Source organism: Eublepharis macularius, chromosome 6 (genome assembly GCF_028583425.1).
Source record: "Eublepharis macularius isolate TG4126 chromosome 6, MPM_Emac_v1.0, whole genome shotgun sequence".
Taxonomy (NCBI): Eukaryota; Metazoa; Chordata; class Lepidosauria; order Squamata; family Eublepharidae; genus Eublepharis; species Eublepharis macularius.
Window position 1 is genome coordinate 35,508,221 of NC_072795.1, and position 6,000 is coordinate 35,514,220.

Here is a 6,000-nt window from a genome sequence, read left to right on the forward strand (position 1 = left end):
GCAAGACCGTTCTTCTGTGAGAGATTAAAATAAACTTTACAAAACATGAACAGCAACATCAAGGCAAGAGCTTCATAGGAGAAGCAAACACCTTTGCAAACTAGTTAAAATAATACTTGTTAAGCCATGCCTAGACTTCTCAGACAAAAAACATTTTCACAAAACTCATTACCAAAAAGCCGTATGTCCTTATCAGGAAACTAGATTTAAAAATTATAAAAACTACAGAATAATTAAGTCAATCCATAATTAAGTTCATCCATAAAGCTTGACTGTGAAGGGTCACCTTTCCATGTATATCCACTCACCATCTTGGGTCAGCCCAGCATTTCCTGTTGGAGGCACCCTCCCTCTGCGAGCTATAATCTTCTCTGTGGCAGTACCCACTCTTTAGAATCAAGAGAAACAAATAAGGTACATTCTCTAGCATATTTATAAAGTTATGTAAACTAATTTATTCCAAACAGCCTTTGAAAGTTAACCCTTTGGCTGTGGAGTTCTGTTGTTGCTGAAGGGCAATATTGTGGTATGTGCCCACCTCCACCCCCCTTTGGGCATGGCTTGTAATTATTATTTTGTAATTTTTTATTCTCAGACCAGTAATTTCATTAGCAGTGATTCTTTAGTTTCGTTTTTCATAAACTTAATAGGATGGGGGGTGGGATTTGTAAGGCAGGTTTTGTTATTGGCTGCCCTGTTTGAAATGAAAGGGTTTTCACCAACTGCAATAGCAGCTGCAGCCACTAGAGGACTAGTAGAACCCAGATTTGTGGTTCTATTTTGCCTTCATACTTTCCTTATTTCCGTTTCCCCTTCTCTTCAGCAATTCTTTTGTAAAGTGAGGAATGAGGTATTGTGCTTGGCTCTGACTCCATTTTAGGTTTGGCTCTAGGGTTTCCAACTCCTGTTTGGGAAATTCCTGGAGATTTGGAGCTAGATTAAGTAACCCAGAAAGTTGCAAAAAAAGAAGAAAATACCTATCCTTTCAGCGTCCCCTTCCCAATATGAAATGTGCATTGAGCTGGTCATTGCTGTGGGATTTCCGTGGCAGTATTCATCACGTCACATGCCTTAGGCTTAAGAGAATGCCTCTAGACAGATGCAGTGACTTCAGACAGTCTCCATGCACCAAGTGGTTAAAGATGGAAAGCATGGTTTTTAGGCAGCCTAGAGAGCAAAAATGCTTTTTACAAATTATTATTGGCCATAATTATTTGGAAAATATACCACGAAAAGTACAATGGGAAATAGTTCATTGGAAACAATTAACCTGCTTCCAGTGAGCTCTGGCAGCAAGTCCAGCGTTCTGTCTGATCCAAAGCCTTAAATGCAGTCACAGGCTCATGCGAGTTAGTTTTATAAAATAGTGCCAAAATCACCTTACGCTCAAACTGTATTCTCTTTTCCATTCTTTGCTGCCATATTTGTGGGTTACAGATTGCATAGTTTGCTATGATGATGAAGATGATGTTAATTCTTATAATGAAAAATAACATTACAATAAAATTATCATATAACCTGAAGGCTCTCCTTTGACCATGGCTTTTAATTCTGAAAAATATTGGAGAATAACATTTAATGTTCATGTATCCTGTCCAATGTAGAACAAAGCTACAATGCAGAAACTTGATTTCAGAGTGCAATTATAGTACATAAAATTGTAGCTTTTGGGTTCAAAGCTCCATGAAATCTTCCCACCTGACAGGTTACATAAATATTAATTTAGCTTTTTAATTAGTACATTCAAGGTTTTAATGGCTTGACTGCTGTGTCTATTCAAAATTCCAGGCACATGGATGCTGGGTGGAATAATTCTACAAAGGGGGCAAGCCAGGAGAGAACAATTAAATGTTCCCCCATTATCTTCAGCTTCCACCTTGATTGCTAATTTTGTCTTCCACTATAGCTTCAGCCCATGCGCACACAGACATACCATCTTCTTGGTCTGCTTCCACATGAAACTGGTGACAACCTAAGAAACTTAACAGCATCACCCCTGACTGTCTAAGAAGCCACAGTACTTGTTAGAGTAAAAGTGACTCAGCATGTCTGGACTCTTGGTGGCGCTACATTTCTTTTGCACTAAAACAGACTGTGGGTAAGTGTTATCTTCATAATGAATGGTATGCCTCTCTTTGTCAATGCTGCGAGCTTCTCTCTGAACTCCTCCTTTGTTCCTATGTTCTTTGTGTGTTCTTTCTTCTTCTTGTGGTCTTGCAAGAAGCAGGAGGCATCTACTACACCTTCGCATACGTGCAGTTGGATTAGCTAGCAACTTTTGGTGGGGAATAGTATTCTCTAGATTAGGCTTCTTTCTCCTTTCTACTACCAAAATGTGATTATGAATCTACCTCCATAAAAATAAGTTTTATCTTTTTATTACATACTTGCCTGAAGAGTTTGTTTACTGCACATGAATCCATGATTTCCTGACCATGCAACTTTGCAATACTAACAAATATACTCAATACTTACAACATTCATACTGTAAGAAGGCTTCATGAGAAAGAACCAGTTTCTATGGGGTTCAGGTGGCATGCCCAATAAAACAACTTTTTGTAAAGTCAGAATATACATTTCCCCAGAAAAAGTATACATTCATCTTCAGACAGAACAAATTTTGTTAAAATAATACTCAGCACAGCATTCTAGAAATAACAATAATATTCCAAAATGTGGTCCATAGTGGCAAAACACAACCTATTTCCTACATAAGACAGAAAATGAAGTCCAAAGATTCTCATGTGCGCAAGCTGGTTGTGGTCAATGCGATAGGTATGAGTTCAGAGTTTGTGGTCTTCACAAGAGGGAGAAAGAATCAGCCTGGAACCAGCCTTTCTAACTGGTGATCATCACTGCTGCTGATGAACTCCTGTTTAGCAGCATGGATATGATTTATTGTCCCTGGATAACGCTTTTTAACATGCACATGAAATTAGCATGCACACTGCTAGTCACATTTAGAAGGCTGTTTCCATCTGCAGCGGCTCATTCCAATTTTGAGCACACCAAGAATTACAGAAATTATAGTCAACAGGCAGGTCTATTTGGTATTGTATCAGTTCTTCCTCAGATAAAAATTCTTTCCGCCTCAAAGGGTCAGACCTTCCTCGCTGCCAAAAATATTTTTTGGAGGGAAGTGAACTGTGATGATATGCCTCCTGGCCCAGTTCCCCCTACTATCTCAAGCATTTTTGTAGTGAAGAGACAGGTCTTCAGCATCTACACCATAAGATTATTTCACAGGCAGCAAGCAGGCAAGGAGGGTCACTCTGGGCACATCCCTGTTCAGCCAGTGCAATTCCTCTGCCTTCCATAGACCAAATAATGGCTCTTTTCTGATGGCTACATTTTCTGGAAGCACAAAGGAAGTACACCTGTGCAACCCTTACCTGGGCCAGTTTCCATAGAAGAACAGGAGCTCCTCTCTGCCCACCCAGACCTGCACTCTCCATGCTTATGTTCCAGGATAGCCACACATGGACATCCCACTTTACAAACACAAGGTAGTTATTATTGCAGTAAACAATAGTTTAGTTGGAAAAAAATGTTCCTGAGCCCACTCAAAGAATATGTTCACTAACCAGAAGAAAAACTCACCTTGATTGATTTCTGTTTCCTATTTCAAGGAGTAAAAAATAGACTTCCAGTTTCCAAAATCTGAAGGGAACTACAATTCAGTGTCCTCTATACACCATGCATCGCAGAATTTGATTTTTTAAAAATTGTGCAAAACCTCAGCATTTATTTAATCAGAGAAGTAGAAGGAAAGAGTGTAGTTGCTCCAGGTGATCAAGAAAAGATGGGTGATCTTCAAAAGTAATTGGGCTAGCAAAACGATAGATAGTATATATTATTTTTTAAAGAACAGTAAATAAAAATATAGGATTAGTAATAGCATTGATAACAGCAATGAGGATGTGCGTAGGAAGTGAATGGAAAGCTAAGATTATACTGCCACGTGGATTAGTAAAAGAGGATACAGGCAGTGACTTTTATAATAAGTTACTTTATTAAGAAAAGAGAAGGAAGAGAATCGCAATCAAGTATGTTAAAAACTGGATATTGTTCATTGAACAATGGTGCACACAATTTGCTGACTGTAAAAACACATGTATTTTTAAAATATAATTTGAATACCGTTTTTTGTTAATTATATTTTAATGTGGGTCTTCCCATCTAACGTATGCACCAAAGTCGACTGTTTTTCAAATTAGAGTTAACCACCCATGTTGTTTTTCAGGAAAGGATACATGGGTCAGGAATGGGTGGACACCCTGCTTTTCTCGGCTGCTAACATTGCTTTGAAATTATTGGCCATCCCAGCAGCATAAAGAAACAGTTCACTTCCTAATGTACCTGTTACTTTATGGAACATCTTTCAGAAACTTCAAGGAGGGCAAGCTCTGTGACACAGCCTAGCTAATCATCTTACTGTTTTTCTGTGAATGGACAAGTTCCTCACATTCTACTATCACGGCAGTAGAGTTGATTTTGCTTGCTTGTTAGCCACATTCCAGCGATTTTGAGGAGCATTGTTTCCTTTTGCTTCTTGTGCTAGCTTTTCACCAGAAGATGGGGCCAGCATAGTGCTGGCCACTGGTTGCAAGTTGCAACTCATCATCACCGCCATCCATAGTTACTTCAAAAGATAGGTATTAAACAAGGGTTATTTTTTTCAAAACCCTACCCACAGTGTTGCAGTTTTTTAAAAAAAGAGAGTGAGAGAGAGGACTGTCAGGAAAGGGGAAGGGACATAAAGGGAAGGGTAAAGGAAAAGAAAGATACAGAGTCAGAGTCTTGTAGGGTCAGTTCTATAATGAGGTGACCTATTTGAGGGGAGAAGAGATACAGATTACATTTGAAAGCACTAAGTTCCAGAGAAAAGGTGTAGCAGGAGAAAAAGGAGGGAAGGTGAAACAGAAGAAGTAACCTGAAATTTAGCCAACAGAAAAATAATGGAGTGAAGATGACAGAAAGACAAATAAAGAGAAAGAAAAGAAGATATGGTGCCAAAGAGTAAAGGGATTTCAAACTGAATGTTAATTTATTATAAATTTTATCCTGCCTTTTCCCCCAAAGCAGAATATAACAACATCGTTCTCCCCTCTTCTATTTATCTTCACAACTATGGCTGTAAGGTAGGTTAGACTGAGAGTAACTAGTTCTAGGTCACACAGAAAGCTTCAGTGGCAGAACGAGGATTTGAACCTGGGACCAGAACTTTAATTATTACACTATGCTGGTTTATTTTCTTAAACAGGATTCAATAAGGATTCAGAAGCCCAAGGAAATGTAGCAAAGAAATATGAGCAGAAAAGGTACAAAAAGAACAATAAGTGAAAAGGCAACATTGTAGCCATTCCAAATGATGTGCACAAATTCCTGGCATTGTGTTGATTATTATATTTTTTGTCTATAAAATGTACAAAGAAGTGTTGTCCTAGGGCTTGCATTTCTGATCTAGCAACTATGCCTTCTAATCCTGAATGTGTCATCATGACACACTGGAAAAGTGATCTGCCCTCCAGTTTAGCAATGAGAAATTCTCCTTTGTATATCACCTCAGAGCTTAGTATTGTAAATTAAAATGGATTGTATGGTACAGCTCATGAGAGCTGATGTGGTGCAGTGGTTAGAGTTTTGGATTAGAACAAGGAAACCTATCTTATGTCCATGGGCCATTCCCTATCTCTCAGCCTAAACTACCTCACAGCATTGTTGTGTGGCTAATAGGGAAAAGATCATGTACACCACATTAAACTCCTTGGTAAAAGAATAGGAAAAATGTAATAAAAGAAATTTGCCAGGGCTCAGGTTAAATCCTGTTTATATAAAGTCATTGTTTCACTGTTGATTTGTGCAAAAAACTATCATTTGTGGTGAAGTGGTATGCAATAATCATTAGAGACATTTTGCCTCACTCAGAATTTTTAATTCTTTCAAGTCTATTTGGCAAAATGTCTTTTGATGGTTTGGCACTTGGCAGAAATCATTTTC